Source organism: Mustelus asterias, chromosome 3, assembly GCF_964213995.1.
Source record: "Mustelus asterias chromosome 3, sMusAst1.hap1.1, whole genome shotgun sequence".
NCBI lineage: Eukaryota > Metazoa > Chordata > Chondrichthyes > Carcharhiniformes > Triakidae > Mustelus > Mustelus asterias.
Window position 1 is genome coordinate 126,184,947 of NC_135803.1, and position 19,056 is coordinate 126,204,002.

Here is a 19,056-nt window from a genome sequence, read left to right on the forward strand (position 1 = left end):
GAGGCAGAGAAATTCAATGGTCACACAATCCTCAGAGAAAAGATTCTCCTCATCTCTCCCCTATCAAGGCGAACCCTAATTTTAAAGCAGTGTCCCCTAGTTCTGGACTCACCCACAGGAGTCCTTTCATGTCCACTTTTCAAGACTATTCAATTAAGTCACCCTCACTCTAAACTCCAGTGGAAACAAGCCCAGCCTATCCAACCAATCCTCATAAGACTACCCACTTATTTCAGGGTCAATCAATAAACCTCTTCTGAACTGCCTTCAAAGCATTTGCATCTTTTTTTGAGGAGACCAAAACTGCACACAGTATTCTAGATGCTGTCTCTCCAATGCCCTACATAACTGAAGCAAAACATCCTTTTTGTCCCATTTTTCTGGTATAAAGGATAACGATCTATTAGTCGTGTTGATTACATGATGTATCTGCATGCTAACTTTTTGTACCTCGTGTGCAAGATCACCGAGATACCCCTGCACCTCCGAATTCTGCAGTCGTTCTCAGTTTAAGTAATACCCTGCTATTTTATTCTTCCTGCCAAAGTGAACAACTTCACATGTTCCCACATTATACTCCATCTGCCAGATCTTTGGCCACTCATGCAACTAATCCATATCCGTTTGCAAATTCATGTCTTCTTCACAACCTTTGATGAGGCACCTCAACAAATGCCTTCTGGAAATCCAAGTACAGTACATCTACACGCCGTCCTTCATCCACAGTATATGTTACTCCTTCAAAGAGTTCTAATAAAAATCATTTTCCTTCAAAAAACCATGCTTTTACCAATTACCTTGAGAGCCCAAGTATGATTGACACCTTCCCCACCACCGACATCAAGCTAACTGGCCAAATGTTTCCTATTTTCTGCCTCCCTCCCTTCTTGAATAGAGGAGTTATATTTGCTACTTTCCAGTCTGATGGAACCTTTCCAGAATCCAGGGAATTTAGAAAACTAACGCCAACACATCTACTACCTTGAGTATAGAAAGGTAATGTAAATAATTTGGACTGTAATGTGAAGATGAAAGAAACAATTTATGCCCCTTAAATATGTTTTATAACTTCATTGGCAAATATAACTGAGGAGTTTTATCTTTCAGTCAATTATATGCTGCTTGTTCAGTAAAAATCCAAAAATGGTTTTGCGGGTGAATAAGCAGTGCTGAAGTGTCCACATATTGAATGAAATATGAAGCTTTAGTCTTGCAATCTCACAGTGAATCTCTACCTTTGTATCAGCTGTTATTGTGAAAATATTGCAAAGCTGCTTTGAAAACAGCTACAGAGAGAAGCTAAGTGGGTAAGAGGTTAGGTGAGCTGGGTAGGGTGGTTGGTGAGTAGACTGGGCAGATTGGCATATGAGGTAGGTGGGTGAAGTGGGTAGGGTGGGGATGACGAGTAGGATGGCAGGTGGGTGTATGATGGGTATTTTGAGGGTAATCAAGTCTGGTTGGGAGGGAGTCGAGTGGTGGGGATTAATCAAGTTGAGTCGGGACTAGTCAAGACTGGTCAGGGAGCATGAGATGTCAGAGCGTAGTCGGGGGTCAGGAGGGGTAGCTGTTGGGAAGGTCAGTGTTAGTTTTTGGGAGCGGTCAATTAAATAGTTACCCAGGAGTTAAACTAGGATTTTTCTGTCTAACGTTTCCTGTGTAAATATTCAGATAAGTACATCGGAACTACCAAATTCTCTGACTCTTACTCGAGTTGCCCATTTCTTGGAGGGTACCAGAGAGTAGGGGAATTGCCCATTGGAATTTCCAAACGTTCCAGGCAATTCCTGCCGAGTTCTTGCATTGGGAATGCCATGGGACCCTAAGTGCATCTTCAACTCCTGCAGAGACCGAAAGACCTGGGCCAATATATAATCTCCATGTATTGTGAGATAGTTTCACAAAAAGCATTGAAACCAGGTTGTGAGACTAAAACTCCATATTGGATTTAATACATGGATTTAAAAAAAAGACTTGATGAATAGCTTCCTGTGTTCTGTTTAGAAATAGCATATCACATTAACCAATCATGGATACAAATCATAGATTTTAAATTGCGTTAAAAAGTTGCTTTTATTTTCAGGATTTTTTTTTACCACTAAGATTATTTTTACTTCCATGAATCAAGAGTATTCATTCGATAACAGTGAAATGGATAACATTGAAATATAAAACATATTTCACGGTCAGGAAGACCCAGTAACTCGACCACTGAATGAAACAAGATTTTATTGGGGAGGTGGGGGAGAAACTTCCAGATTCTGGGCAAGCAGATTATATTCCATTGAAGCACAGCTGTATTTGTATTCTCTTATTGCAGCGGTCACTGAAACATTAAAAAAACCTCAGTAGAATGGAGTTTCCTGACCACCTCAATCCAGATACAATTAAAGTAATCCGATCGTTAGATTTTCAGCGAATGTTATTTTTGGTTCAATGCCTATTTTCAACGAAGTATGCTGCTGTTACATCAAGCTCAATTGGAAAATTAGAGACAAAAATGAGACCAAATGAAATATATTATTTTAAATGATAGAAAAATGTTCCAAAAATGTGCAACAAACTGAAAATGTAAGGATGATTTAGCTAAAGTATCACATTAAATAGAGTCCAAGATACACAATCAAAAGAATATAGATTAAGATTTAAACAGTAACAGATGCAAATTGAGTGAATTAAGACAAAATATCAGCATAAAGAATAGTGCAAATAAAGAAGTCCAGAATTTATGGGCAGTTGTCTGAGTAATGAGGCTGTAATTTAATCGTGAGGTTCATACTCACTCTCATGGTTTATGCATGCCAACTGAATCCTGAGATTAAATTGCAGCCTTTATTCAGAATTTATCATCCATTATTTTTGTAATGTGTCTTATAGTCTCAATAGAATCGAAATGGTACTAATGAGGGTTAATGCAGTGCACAAATGACATTGATTGAAGAGTGTGAGAGGCAATTGCGGTATCACTATTGAATAACATTGTCATGTGATTCACAGGAAGTTATAATAAGGTTCCTTTTGCAGTTTTATATTACATATAGATTTATGATGGACAGACTAAATTAATCCAGGGAGTTAAGATACTGTAGGTTATAAAATGAGAAGCTTCTACAGTTTGTGAGCATTCTTTGTATTTCAATTGAATTACAGCCTTATTACACACCTACCATCTGTATTTTTCTGCTATTTTAATGGTCTTCATGAAATGGAATAATGCTGATGCTATTTAATTAATTGCAGAAATTGCATAGAGTGAAGGTTCTGATGCTCCAGTGCTATTCGTACTTCAGAATAAAGCTGCTGCTTAGTTCAGAGGAAAGTATACTACGGATATTCTTTCCCAGTTAAGCAACTGCTGAGCTGATTAAAGGAAAAACAAAGTGGCCTGATAAATGAACATTTTTCTAATCACTCGGTTGGCCACCAGTCAGTATCCAGAATGGAAACTGATGGCGATGAACATTGTTTCCTAAGGTGATGGTGTCTATAGATGTTCTGTCAAAAATTGGTTATGGTATATTCTAAAATGGGCTAGTTCATGGTTATTTGGATCAAGAAGTAATCTGATGACTAAAGAGAGCTTTACACTGAGTAGTAACTGATCCAAAGAAGTTATGAGAGGCTTGCACTGTCACTGAAAATAGTCAAGGTGCAAAGAAGATAATTGCAATTTACCGGTGAATATGTTATAGATAAGGCCATCATGCAATTGACAAATTATTAAACATTTGAGTTAAAACTTTTATTCTTAGTTCATCTTGGTTTTCATCATATATTTAATTGATAAAGTTACTGCGTCCTTCAATGTTGTACTATTATTGATGATATTTATTAGTATTATTATCATCCAAAGATTAATGCAGATTAAAACCCCTCTTTAGTTTATAAGAACCAAGTGAGACCAAATAATACTGGAGTTAAGCCACTGTACACCAGAAAATGATATTAACCCTTGTAGTGCTAAACTTGACTTTCAGTTTAGAGCGATGTGTGATTCATCTTGAAAGTGTAACCTCGAAACATAAATAACGGGATCATTTTGTACCTGATGCATAAATTTATAGGCTCAGCACTCTTCCAAGCATTCGGAATTCAATTTGAAAGAAAAACGTGAGCAAACAAAATAAAATGTATCTTGAAAGAAATTTTAGTGGATTCACACCATTTGATGCACCTGAGATAAGCTTGGTCATTCAACGGGACTATAATTTTTGGTATTTTTCAAGTGTTCGTTTTTGGTCCCTTTGCTCCGAGGTCCATGCCTGTTTATTGACAGACTCATGAATTTTCACATTGCTCCCAGTGCTATTTTGCATGGCTAAAACTGCAGGGTCCCTAACCCAGCCTCCTTATCTTGCCTGTTGCTATTACATCCTGAGTAAAATTAGATTGTCAAAATGTACGAATAACACCAAATCCAAATAACCAAATAACACCAACACCAAACACAATATGGACACAAAAAAATGGGAAGGTGTAAGCAGTCTTGCAGGGTGTTTGGATAATTGACAAATTAGGTTTAATATAGTGGTGTGCGAGGTAATTTCCTCTGGTAGGAGGAATAAGAAGGAGATATTCTTTGGAAGGGAAGAAATTAATTGGGGTAGAGCTGCAAAGATCTCTAGGAATCCAGATTTGTACAAAAGTAATTACACACATTGGTAAAGCTATTAAAAGGTGCAAAATTAAATCTTGGGATTCATTTCATATAAAAGCAGTGAGGTAATGTTAAATTTATATGGAACCTTGGTTCGGCTATTCTTGGAATAACCTGAACAGTTCAAATTTCCATACCACAAAAATGACGTTGAAGGACTGGAGAAAGTGTGAAAAGACTTGGGGCGAGATTTTCCTGGAAATCGGCAAAGGCCAATGGCGGGTAGGAAAAGCAATATTGAAGCCATCGACAGCATGGCAGCTTTCTTCACCATAAGATGGAGGACGAGGGGGAGGAAAGAAAAACATCAAAGGACGGTCCCACGATGTATTGCTGGTAGGACAGCCTATGATTTGCCCACTCCGGCGGCAACTTAGTAACTTGGGATGCCATTTTTTAAAGGCCATCCCAGTGCAATGGAGTTCACCCTAGAACTACCACCTGGCACTGCCACCTGGAACTGCTTGGGCAGTTTAAGTCAACATACAATGTGATTTGGCTGTTCCCATGATATCTTCTGCTCCTGTCGGCGAACTTGTCCAACATGATTGAGAGCCGAAAATTCCGGCCTCAAATGGATATTACCTGAATTGAGAGGCTGCATCTAATAGAAAAGATTGCACAATTTGGAGCTCTTTTCATTTGAAACTGGAAGATGAAGCGACCTGGTTGAAATCTTGGAAATTATGAAGGAATTCAAAAAGGTGAATTTGCAGAAGCTGTTTACACTTGTGGGTGAGTCTTGAATTAGGTGGCATAAATAAGAGAGTCGCTAACAGAACGAGTAAATAATTTAGGAGGGATTTCTTTACACCGAAGATGGTAAGAATGTGAAACTTACTGCCACATGAAGTGGCGGAAGCAAATAGCATTAACACATTTGAGGAGGATGGATGATGCAAATGTGGCAAGAACGGAACAGCAGAATACAGGGATAGATTGGGAAGAGGTAATTAGAATAGGAGGATGTTTGAATGGGAGAGAACAGAGAGATGCAGACCATTGGGTCAAATGACCTGCCTGTGCTGTAGGTTCAATACAGTGTGGCATTTTATTTATCTTACAAGTTATGGGATAATGAAGTTATGGAAATATTCATCTTTTTGCAGCAATTTCCTGGGAGTTATGTTCCACTCTGCCAATAAATTTGCACAACGGCAAAAAATTGACTATCATAGATTCGCTCTCAGTCAAGTCAATGGTGATAAAATGTTTGCTTGATTTACGCAAGTTTTTTGTTGCAGCATCTCAGACTGAAAATTAATGATTCAGGTGCGCCCTTGATCAGCTGCTATCAATATTATTTATGGGTGTCTCATGATTCTCAGTATTGGTGGCCCTTCAAAGAAACATTACAGCTGTAATCTGGCCCTGAGAAGGCACTATCTTTACGACTTGCATCCCTCTCGGTGTGTTCATAAGGTGAAAGAGCTGCAGTGGCTTTTCCACTGGAAAATTCCCTATTCTGCATTATCATGGAAGAGAAGCAGGAGGGTCAATAGATTTGAAGCATGAAGCACTGAAGTGAGAGATTGCATTTAGCTCAGTATTTTACAGCAATTTTTAACTGAAGTGAACTGTTTTAAATGATTTTAAATTATTTCAAATACAGCTGATAAATCATTGTGACACTTAACTGCCCACAGTGAAGCCTCACTCTGAGCAATGGAATGTGTTCTGATCTTTTGTAGTGCAATTCATTGAATTGCTACTGAGAGTCCCGATTCATCAATAAGCTTGCCTTGGCTTGTTCCGGTTACTTTCTAAAACGTTTTGGTGTTAGCTCAAAATGGGAAGGTCGAGAGTGTAAAAACATAACTTTCAGTCTTGCAGGAAATTCTGGGCTATTATCAGCTATGGCTGGAACGTCTATATCTTTGAAGTACCAGCCTTTCATTCTTTGTGTCCACTGGCTCAGAATTAAAATATCATGTGCACCCCCCCCCCCCAATGGAATTGTGTGTTAATGTGTGTTATTTTCTGGTCGTGGTCACATAACATTTGTGCTTTGAAGGGATAATTGCTCTTTTATTTCACTAGGATTAGTAGTGGTTTATTGATATCCTGGCCGGTAGGTTGGCTAAGGTTACTGGGGAGAATTTAAACTAGATAGGTTGGGGGGAGGGGAGCTAGAAGAGTTGACTAGGATCAAGGAACTAATTGATGGGGTGGAGGATGCAGGGGTAAGGGGAATTACAAAATTAATGGTAGAGGAGAGGGTGCAAGTGAATGAAGGCGGTAATTTAGATAAGGGAGTAGAGGGAGAGGGTGTTCGCGACTCATCAAAGCGGGTCCAGATAAAAGCTGGAATAAGGACACTTTGCCTGAATGCACGAAGCATTCGGAACAAGGTAAATGAGTTGATGGTGCAAATCAGCACGAGTGGGTACGATCTAGTGGCCATTACAGAAACGTGGCTGAAAGGTGACCAGGACTGGGAGATGAATATCCAGGGGTATCAGGCGTTTAAGAAGAATAGACAGGAAGGAAAAGGTGGTGGGGTCGCGCTATTAATAAGAGATAATATCAGGGTAGTACTGAGGGATGACATAGGCTCTGAGGAACAAAACGTGGAATCATTATGGGTAGAGATGAGGAATAGTAGAGGGAGAAAGACACTAGTAGGTGTGGTATATAGGCCCCCAAATAATAATGTTGAGGTAGGGAGGGCTATAAACAAGCAGATAAGGGATGCGTGTAAAAACGGAACGGCAATAATCATGGGGGACTTCAACATGCACATTGACTGGCAGACTCAAGTCGGTAAGGGTGGAATGGAGGAAGAGTTCTTAGAATGCTGTCGGGATAGTTTCCTTGAACAGCATGTTACGGAACCGACAAGGGAACGAGCTATTTTGGATCTGGTATTGTGTAACGAGGTAGGTAGAATTAAGGATCTTATTGTGAAGGACCCTCTTGGGTCTAGTGACCACAATATGGTCGAATTTCTGATTCAGATGGAAGAGGAGAAAGTTTGGTCCCAAACCAGTGTCCTCTGTTTGAACAGAGGGAAATATGATAGGATGAGGGATGAATTGGCTAAGGTAGACTGGGAGAGCAGGCTGGCAGGTAGGATAGCTGAGGAACAGTGGAGGATTTTTAAGGAGATCCTTTTCAGTTCTCAGCAAAAATATATTCCAGCAAAAAACAAGGATTGTAAGAAAAGGGAGAACCAGCCGTGGATAACGAAGGAAATAAAGGAGAGTATTAAAATAAAAACAGCTGCGTACAGAGTGGCCAAAAATAGTGGAGAAACAAGTGATTGGGAAAAATTTAAGAAACAACAAAGAGAGACTAAGAAAGCGATAAAGAAAGGAAGGATAGACTATGAAGCTAGGCTAGCAATTAATATAAAAAATGATAGTAAAAGTTTTTATAAATATATAAAAAGGAATAGAGTGGCTAGAGTGAATGTTGGACCTTTGGAGGACGAGAGGGGGGAGTTAATAGTGGGAAATGAGGATATGGCTGAGTCTTTAAATAAGTTTTTTGTGTCGGTCTTCACGGTGGAGGACACAAATAGTTTGCCAAATATTAACGATAGAGGGTTGGCAGCAGGAGAAATACTTAATACAATTAATGTTACCAGAGAGGCAGTGCTGGGTAGACTAATGGGACTGAAGGTGGATAAGTCCCCGGGTCCGGATGGAATGCATCCCAGGGTATTGAAAGAAATGTCAGAGGTAATAGTGGATGCGTTAGTGATTATTTATCAAAACTCGTTGCATTCTGGGGTAGTGCCGGTTGATTGGAAAACGGCTAATGTTACGCCGCTGTTTAAAAAAGGAAGGAGACAAAAGGCGGGTAACTATAGGCCGGTCAGCTTAACGTCTGTAGTAGGGAAAATGCTGGAATCCATTATTAAAGAGGAGATAGCAGGGCATCTAGATAGAAATGGTTCGGTCAATCAGACGCAGCATGGATTCATGAGGGGAAAGTCGTGCTTGACGAACATGTTGGATTTTTATGAAGATGTGACTAGGGCGGTTGATGGAGGAGAACCGGTGGATGCGGTGTTTTTGGATTTCCAAAAGGCGTTTGATAAGGTGCCCCATAAAAGGCTACTGAAGAAGATTAGGGCACACGGAGTTGGGGGTAGTGTGTTAAAGTGGATTGGGGACTGGCTATCCGACAGGAAGCAAAGAGTCGGAATAAATGGGTGTTTTTCCGGTTGGAGGAAGGTAACTAGTGGCGTGCCGCAGGGATCGGTACTCGGGCCGCAACTATTTACCATTTATATAGATGATCTGGAGGAGGGGACGGAGTGTAGGGTAACGAAGTTTGCAGACGACACAAAGATAAGTGGAAAAGTGAATCGTGTGGAGGACGGAGAAGATCTGCAGAGAGATTTGGACAGGCTGAGTGAGTGGGCGAGGATATGGCAAATGGAGTATAACGTTGAGAAATGCGAGGTTATACACTTTGGAGGAAATAATAACAAATGGGATTACTATCTCAATGGAAACAAATTAAAACATGCTACCGTGCAAAGGGACCTGGGGGTCCTTGTGCATGAGACGCAAAAGCCCAGTCTGCAGGTACAACAGGTGATCAAGAAGGCAAATGGGATGTTGGCCTATATCGCGAAGGGGATAGAATATAAAAGCAGGGATGTCTTGATGCACCTGTACAGGGCATTGGTGAGGCCGCAGCTGGAATACTGTGTGCAGTATTGGTCCCCTTATATGAGTCCGTAATTAAGAAAGCAAATGTAATGTTGTCATTTATCTCAAGAGGCTTGGAATACAAAAGCAGGGATGTACTTCTGAGGCTTTATAAAGCACTGGTTAGGCCCCATTTGGAGTACTGTGAGCAATTTTGGGCCCCACACCTCAGGAAGGACATACTGGCACTGGAGCGGGTCCAGCGGAGATTCACACGGATGATCCCAGGAATGGTAGGCCTGACATACGATGAACGTCTGAGGATCGTGGGATTATATTCATTGGAGTTTAGGAGGTTGAGGGGAGATCTGATAGAAACTTACAAGATAATGAACGGCTTAGATAGGATGGACGTAGGGAAGTTGTTTCCATTAACAGGGGAGACTAGGACGCGGGGGCACAGCCTTAGAATAAAAGGGAGTCACTTTAGAACAGAGATGAGGAGAAATTTCTTCAGCCAGAGAGTGGTGGGTCTGTGGAATTCATTGCCACAGAGGGCTGTGGAGGCCGAGACGTTGAGCGTCTTCAAGACAGAAATTGATAAATTCTTGATTTCTCGAGGAATTAAGGGCTATGGGGAGAGAGCGGGTAAATGGAGTTGAAATCAACCATGATTGAATGGTGGAGTGGACTCGATGGGCCGAATGGCCTTACTTCCGCTCCTATGTCTTATGGTCTTATGGTCTTATGAGGAAGGATATATTGGCATTGGAGGGAGTGCAGAGAAGGTTCACCAGGTTGATACCGGAGATGAGGGGTTTGGATTATGAGGAGAGGCTGAGGAGATTGGGTTTGTACTCGTTGGAGTTTAGAAGGATGAGGGGGGATCTTATGGAGACTTATAAGATAATGCGGGGGCTGGATAGGGTGGAGGCGGAGAGATTCTTTCCACTTAGTAAGGAAGTTAAAACTAGAGGACACAGCCTCAAAATAAAGGGGGGTCGGTTTAAGACAGAGTTGAGGAGGAACTTCTTCTCCCAGAGGGTGGTGAATCTCTGTAATTCTCTGCCCACTGAGGTGGTGGAGGCTACCTCGCTGAATATGTTTAAAGCGCGGATGGATGGATTCCTGATCGGTAAGGGAATTAAGGGTTATGGGGATCAGGCGGGTAAGTGGTACTGATCCACGTCAGATCAGCCATGATCTTATTGAATGGCGGGGCAGGCTCGAGGGGCTAGATGGCCTACTCCTGCTCCTATTTCTTATGTTCTTATTGAATTGTTATGTGCAAACTGAGAACTATCCTCTGCACTTTGGGAAAAAAAACAGCACTATGCAAAGTTTTTAGCTCCTCCAGCTGGTTACTGATTACGTGCATGTGAGTTGGTTTGCAGGATGGCAAACTGACTGGCTTCTTTCATGCCAAGATTGTGGTAATATGAAGGCATCAATGTTGAAGGCATCAATGACCTTCACCGCCACTTATAATTCAGTATGGCAGCATGGTGACGCAGTGGTTAGCACTGCTGCCTCACAGCGCCAGGGACCCAGCTTCGATTACTGCCCTGGGTCACTGTCTGTGCGGAGTCTGCATGTTCTCCCTGTGTCTGCGTGGGTTTCCTCCGAGTGCTCCAGTTTCCTCCCACGCTCAGAAGATGTGCAGGTTAGGTGGATTGCGGGTTAGGTGTTATTGTCCCTTAGTATCGGAGGGTTTAGCAGGGTAAATACATGGGGTTATGGGGATAGGGACTGGGTGGGATTGTTGTCGGTGCAGGCTTGATGGGCCAAATGGCCTCCTTCTGCACTGTAGGGATTCTATGAATGTTTGATTAGCCCTGCAGGTCTTTGCAGACCAGATGGTATACCCGAGTCATAGCTTGTGGGTTGAACCTGGACCACCTCCAGTCCATGTACTAAGTCGAACAGCTTTTCTATTCTGTTTGTTTTTCTGGCTTTATTGTGGCAGATCAAAGGCTTTGCTTTACTTATTAGATCTTATTAGAGTCATGGGCCCCCAGTCTCTTTTGTGCTCTTTTTCTGCCGCCGCCTCCTCTGAAACAAGCTCAGCAAATGCAGCTGCACCCATGATGTGAGATACAAAGCTCCTCTATATTATACATTGTGACTGCTGTTCTTACTTTGCAAGCCTTGCCATTCATTAAGTTGCCAGTAACACCATCACTTTTCAAAGAGCTCCTATTGCTGCAAAATTGTTAACAATTTTCCACACTGGGCCTTTAACAAGGCCCAATGAAGCACAATGTGGCAATTTTCCCACCTTTAAGGTTCATTCATTCTCTTTTGGGGGACAAGGAATTCCTTGAAAAGTGCCAAAAATAAATAAATAGCATGTTAACGCTTTACAAACTACATGATTTTTATTGCTTCTACTATTTCACTAAAATGTACAAGTATAGGAACTTTTAGCCCTTTGCTGTTGAATGATGCAGTTTTGGGCCGTGGGCTTACTTCTACCAGGTCCAGTATTTAGGCTGCATAACCTCATGTCCTAACTAAGGAGAAGAGCCAAACCGCGACTGTTATTTGGGCTTATTCTCCCAGAGATGAGCTACCGTTGTTGGTCAAGTTATCTAGGCAGCATCAAATGAAAATTATGATTATCATATGAAATGATGAAAATGTTAGCAAGGCAGACTACCCATACATCCACACACACAAAAGAAAAGTGGTAGCATTAAGGACAACCAAAGCAGTGAGAAAATCCTCCAAAAGAAATATAATCAAATGTGTTTAACTGAAATCGAAAAAGAATTTTGAAATTTGAGGGTCAATCTAATCTGATTTATCATACAAAATTATATAATGATCCAGAATGTTTGTGAGTATTTATGACTTGATACCTTATTAATAAAGTCAGAACTTGAAGCTTCATTAAAGCCGTTATGTATTGGATACAGGCAGTTGCTTTTTTACAAGTACTGTACCTATTTGAGGCTCATTAAATATTTATTTGGATGGAATAAATTGAATCATAGGAAAGCTATAATGAAAATTGTGATAAGATATCATCATTCTGAATGACACCAATGAATTATGAGTTATGTCTATTCCATGCACTGGATTAAATAGATGAAAGGGTGAAAGGATTTTCATAGAAATAGGACATGGAATCAATCTTTGCATGAAACATTTTACTGTCACAACAAGTATGGAATAGTTTTTCTTTCTATAGAGTACCAAGGAAATTCCATGTTAACATTTTTATATCTTTAATAAATGCTCACAATGGAGGAGCTTTTTAAAAAATAATTTGAGTAAAATTGTTCCACAGTTACCCTATTGAAATTTATTGCTATTGTTTCTCTCTTCTTTCCAAAAAGAAATTAATTTGTGATATGTTACTAATAACCAACCAGAATCTATTTTGATTCTATAATGTTCAAGATACGGGGATAGTGGAAATTGTGTCGAAAACAGACTCAAAATTAAGCTGATATAAAAGCAGATTACTGCGAATGCTGGAATCTGAAAGAAAAATGGATAAGCCTGGAAAATCTCTGGTGAACTGGTGTGACAACATCTCTCCCTCAATGTCAACAAAACAAAGGAGATTGTCATCAACTTCAGGAAGCATAGTGGAGAACATGCCCCTGTCTACACCAACAGGGACGAAGTAGAAATGGTCAAAGGTTTCAAGTTTTTAGGTGTCCAAATCACCAACAACCTGTCCTGGACCCCCATGCCGATACTACAGTTAAGAAAGCCCACCAACGCCTCCACTTTTTCAGAAGACTAAGGAAATTTGGCATGACTCTCACCAACTTTTACAGACGCACCATTCTTTCTGGTTGTATCACAGCTTGGTATGGCTCCTGCTCTGCCCAAGACCGCAAGAAACTACAAAAGGTCATGAATGTAGCCCAATCCATCACGCAAACCAGCCTCCCATCCATTGACTCTGTCTACACTTCCCGCTGCCTCAGCAAAGCAGCCAGCATAATTAAGGACCCCACGCACCCCGGGCAAACTCTTTTCCACCACCTTCCGTCGGGAAAAAGATACAAAAGTCTGTGGTCATGTACCAACCGACTCAAGAACAGCTTCTTCCCTGCTGCCATCAGACTTTTGAATGGACTTACCTTGCATTAAGTTGATCTTTCTCCACACCAAGCTATGACTGTAACACTACATTCTGCACGCTCTCGTTTTCTTCTCTATGAACAATATGCTTTGCCTGTACAGCGCACAAGAAACTGTATGCTAATACATGTGATAATAAATCAAATCAAAAAATCTCAGCAGATCCGACAGCATCTGTGGAGAGCGAACAGAACTAACATTTCAAGTCTGAATGACTTCAACCAGACTTGAAATGTTAGCGCTGTTCTCTCTCCACAGATGCTGTCAGACCTGCTGAGACTTTCCAGCATTTTCTGTCTTAGTTTCAAAATTGAGCCGGTTTGGTTGTAGTTCAGGTTTCCAATTAAATAAGTTTACATAATCACAAACATGAAATCTTAATTAACACATGCCATTGGGCAGTGTAACAGAACATAATAGTTTCATTTTTTATCTTTCCAATAAGTAGTATTCCCTGATGTATTTAAGAATCGGAACTTGGTAAAGTTTTATTAATACAGCTGAAAACAAATTTAGCATCAAAGATGAGTATTTTTAATTAAAGTGTTGAATCTTCCAGCTGTCCAGGTGATTTAACATCACTGAATATTACTCAAAATAAACGTAATAGTTTGGTAAACACAAATCAATTTCTTAAGAAATTAAATATTGTTAATATGAAACAACCTTAACAACTTTACAAGTGTTCTGTGTACCTAAGTAAATGAGCACAATTTGAAGAGCACAATGGTTGAATCCTTAAATTTTGGTATGACGTTGTGACTAGATTTGTAGGTCCAATGAATTGAATCTTAAACCAACATACAAGTTGTAGAAAACATGAAGACAAATGGTTTCAGGCATAATAGTTTAAAATTTCTTGATTTCTGTGCTGATTTAACTGGTTCTACCCAGATTGCGCCATTACTGATATAAAAGTTTACAAAGTATTACATCATCCTGTCCAGAAAGCACGTGAAAACTGCGTAATATATTGGATAGATGTCTCTTCATAGGAGCACGAAAAAAAGACTTGAACAACAGAACACACAAGTACTTGTAATGAACAATATCATAAGCTTCAAAGATGAGTGTGAGCCTCTGCGATTTTCCTATTTCTGAGCATGTGCGTGCGTATATTAACTGGGTAGTGATAAAGGCTTGTACAATGCTGGTTGGGGGAGACACTTTGGGCAGAATTTTACGAAATTCTTTTCTAAGTGTCGGGCAGGCATGAAATTTTGAGATCCAGATCTGTTTTTTGTGCGTGCTTTCAGGTCCAATCTTATGCACTCTGTCTGCAAAATTTTGGAGTAGTCAGTTTCTGGTCAGAGAGGCCGTGGGCAGGGCTTAACATGCCTGACAGCCTGTACGGGGAGATAGCGTGCATGTGCAGACCTCTGATGCTGCACATGCGCATTAGCAGTAGCTGGGGTCTGACAGACAGAGGGAGCTGTCAGGCCCCTACTACCGCAGGCAGCCTTGAGCAGCTCCTCCCCCCCCCCCTCCCCCAGCAATTGCGGGGGGCCGTAGCTCACAATGCAGCCCCTGTTGACTCTCCCCGCCACCCAGATCAATCGCGACCTCCTCCCCGCCGCTCAGACTGATCGCCAAGATCTCCCCCCCCCCCCCCCCCAATCACATGCAGAGTGGCAGTAGACCCTCTGTCACCCCCACTGTGCGCAGAGTGGCAGTAGACTGCCCCGCCCTGGCACTGTCCCACAGGCTCTGCCTCCATTGACCCTGCCCCTGCTCGGTGGGCATGGCCCAGGTACCCAGAGGGCATTGCCAAGGTGCAGGCTGGCACTGCCCAAGAGGCACCTCGCGCCTTGCCCTCGGCCTCCATGACCTCTGATTCCACCGCGAGGTCAACAGGACTGTTCCTCACTCATGGGGAGCAGGTGTTTCCTTCACCAGAGAGAACCTCCCCCAGCGAGACCATAAAGGCAAGCGACCCCGGACGATTGAGCGCTGGGCTCGCTAAATACATTAAAATGAACTTTAGAATAAATTTAAATATATTAACCAGCTTCTCGCCCATTTCCAGTAAGAGGCTGACAGCGCTAGAAATTTGGCTGCCGTAAAATTCCCCGGCTGGTCGCGAAAACTGGCGCCATGTGCGCTAGCTGCTTTACACCCTATCTTATGGCATTTTCCCCCACAAAACAGGCATAAAGCGGTGGTAAAATCCCATCTTTTGTGTTTTGTCCAATTTTGAAAGGAACATAAGGTTTAGGAGTAGGCTATTTGGCTGTTTGAGCCTGATCTGCCTGGCATTTAATAAGATCTGATTGTGGTCTCAACTCCACTCTCCTGTCTGTCACCCATAATCCTTGACTCCCTTGACTATCAAAAATCTATCTAATTCAGCCCTGAATAAGTTCAATGATCCAACCTCCTGCTTTCTGGGGAAGAAAATTTCCCAGATTGACAGTCCTCTTGAGAAAAAAATGTTTTCCTCATTTTAAATAAGAGGCCTCTTATTTTTAAACTGTGTTCCAGCTACTTCCACCACAAGAGGAAACGTTTTCCAGGTATCCACCCTATCCAGTCCCCTCAGGATCTTTTCTGTTTCACTAAGATTTCCCCTCATTCTTCTAAACTCCAATGTTCCTAGGCCTAACCTGTTCAACCTTTCATCATGGGATAATCCCTTCATCCCAGGAATGAGTGAAGTGTGTCTTCTCTGCAATTCACAATTAAGGAGACCAAAACTGAACACAGCACGCCTGAGGTGATTTCACCAAGGCCCTGTATAGCTGCAGTAAAACTTCCCAACTTTTATAAAGCAGATGCTGGAATCTGAAACAAAAACAGAAAATTCTGGAGAAACTCATCATGTCTGACAGCATATGTGGAGAGAGAATAGAGCCAACTCTGCTCTGCTCAACAGAACTTTGATGAAGGGTCATCCAGACTCAAAATGTTAGTTCTATTCTCTCTCCACAGATGTGTTGAGTTTCTCCAGAATTTTCTGTTTTTGTTCCCACCTTTCATATTCATTCCTGTTGTATATTGTGGTGTTGATGCTAGGAAGCATGGAGGATTAAAAAAATAATGGCGCTTTCTTTACAAGGTGGTGTTCACTACATGGCTGTTTCTTCCCCCTTGGTAGTTTCCTGCACTAATGACCTGTGATGTCACTTCCGGTGACTTCATGCATATATTAATACACAGTGCTTACTGCAGCTACTAAAACTCAATATAAATACATAACATTTTCTCCCCCTTTTAAATTGAACATTGTAACATGAACAATAATCAAATAACAGTAATCAGTAAGTCGCTGTTTGGCGGTCGACACTCAACGGTTGACGGCGAATCTCTGGCATTGTTTTCTTTGCACTAATTGTAAACTGTGGCATTCTCGTATTTGTACGAACATCATCAGTGGTTGTTTTGGCTGGTGTTGATGTTGTAACTAGAGGTTGACTCTGTGCTTGGTCTGAAGGTGAGGTGTTGTCTTCCTCAGTGTCTGTCAGTGTAAGGGTTTCAGGAAGATTCAGGCCAGGACTTTATGCAGTTGAACCCAGATTTTCAGCAGGTTCCATTTCCGGCAGATCAGTTCTCCCTGCCAACAGTTGGTCCACGTGCCTCCTCCAGGTGACATCATCTCTAATTTAGACAGGTCTAGTCTGTGCAAGGATCGTGGCAGGAAGCCATTTCTCCTCTATAGAATAATTCCTGGCCAAAAGTCCTTGTCCTTGGTGGAACACAATGTTTTGCTTTACTTTCTCTTTGTTCAATCTGTCCTTATTGTTTCTGTTGTATGATTTATTTTGTTTTCGGAGATTTCAACAAGTCGAATGCTGAACACGGTTATCACTTTATCATTAATAATGTAGGAGAGATTTTAATCACTGAGCGGTATTCATATACATCATTAGGAGTTGATTAAGGTGTTTGATCAACGAATCTTGTCCCTGGTTGCTTTCAATGTGTGTTTCGTGGTTTGAATGAAACATTCTGCGAGTCCGTTCATAGCTGAATGGTACAGTGCAAGTCTAATGTGTTGAATACCATTCTCTTTCAAGAAGCTTTCAAATTTTTGAGAGATGAGGTCTGTTATCGCTTACAATTACTCAGGGAATCCAAACTTACTAAAGACTTCTCCTAACCCTCATGATCATCCTTTCTGATGACGCTGACTTCATTATGAATGAGCATTGACTGTTATTAAGAACATTTCTTCCTCAAAAGGTCATGCAAAGTCAATGTGCACTTGTTGCCACACCTCTTCTGGCCATTCCCATGGATGCAATGGTGGCACATTTCATACCTTCACACAAGCATAACATGTTCCAGCTTTCTCTTCAATCTCCATATCCAATCCAGGCTTCTAGAAATAGCACCTCACTATTTCTTTCACATGCACAATTACACAATGATCCTTGTGCAATTTGTCTAACACTTGTCTTCTCAACGATGGCGGAATGATCACTCCGAGCTCCCAAAGAAAATATCCCCAGTGTACAGACAGTTCCAATCTTCCAGTGGAGTATGGTTTCGAGTCCGGTTTTAGTTCTGAGTCTTGTCTTGTAATACCATATCCCTTACTTCGGAGAATATTGGATCATTCTGAGTATACTTCCTCACTTGTCCTAGTGTACTGTCTACCTGTTCAAAGTAGAAGATACTTTGAGTAGTTTGACAAACTACTTGCTGGTGGTAATGTTGAAAGTCAATCTGCATTACAATGGAGACTTGATTGCCACTACTTGATGGTAAAAGTATGTTCAGACAATAGCAATGCCCATCTCTGCATTCCACTTGCTGTAAATGATGGAATTCCTGTGTGTGGTCCAAAAATTGTTGTTAATGGATGATGGTACAGGAATTGACGGAATCTCTTTACTCCAAAGATAACCTCTAAGGCTTTCCTTTCAATTTCTGCACAGTTACAGTTCAGCCTTGCTCAATGTTTGAGATGCCTGACGGCATGATGTGGGATACCATCTCTCCAACACCATAAGGAAAGATGTCACATGCCAAATGTAGGGGTAGGGTAGGATTGAAATGTATATGGACTTTGGATTTGAGCAACGCTTCTTTGTCTTGCACAAAAACATTATTGCATTGATCTCACCACTTCAACTTTTTTGGGCAAAAGAGGTTTTATTTTATGCAATGGTTTTAAAATGGTTGCCAAATTTGAAACAAATCTTCCATTGTAGTTCCAATAATCTGAGGAAGGATTACAGCTGGTTAATATTCTGAGGTGCAGGCACCTCTGTGATAGCTTTGACCTTTGAAGGAGATTCCATCCAGATTGCACTGGGCTGATGAATGGCAGATGGAGTTTAATTTAGATAAATGCTCGGTGATGCATTTTGATAGATTGAACCAGGGCAAGACTTACTCAATTAGTGGTAGAGCGTTGAGGAGAGTTATAGAATAAAGAGATCTAGCGGTACACGTTCATATCTCTTTGAAAGTGGAGGCACAGGTGAACAGAGTGGTTAAGAAGGCATTCAGCATGCTTAGTTTCATTGGTCAGAACATTGAATACAGGAGTTGGGACACCTTGTTGAAGTTGTACAAGACATTGGTAAGGCCACACTTTGAATACTGTGTACAGTTCTGGTCACCCTATTATAGAAAGGATATTATTAAACTAGAAAGAATGCAGAAAAGATTTACTAGAATGCTACTAGGACTTGATGGTTTGAGTTACAAGGAGAGACTGGATAGACTGGGACTTTTTTCCCTGGAGCATAG

The 19,056-nt window shown here is 41.2% G+C and overlaps 1 protein-coding gene across 1 annotated transcript in view; it reads left to right on the top strand.

The window, feature by feature from the left end:
- The window catches only part of cfap20dc (CFAP20 domain containing), a 284,000-nt gene that overhangs the window by 221,514 nt on the left and 43,430 nt on the right, over positions 1–19,056 (top strand). The gene's annotated exons all lie outside the window — the stretch shown is intronic.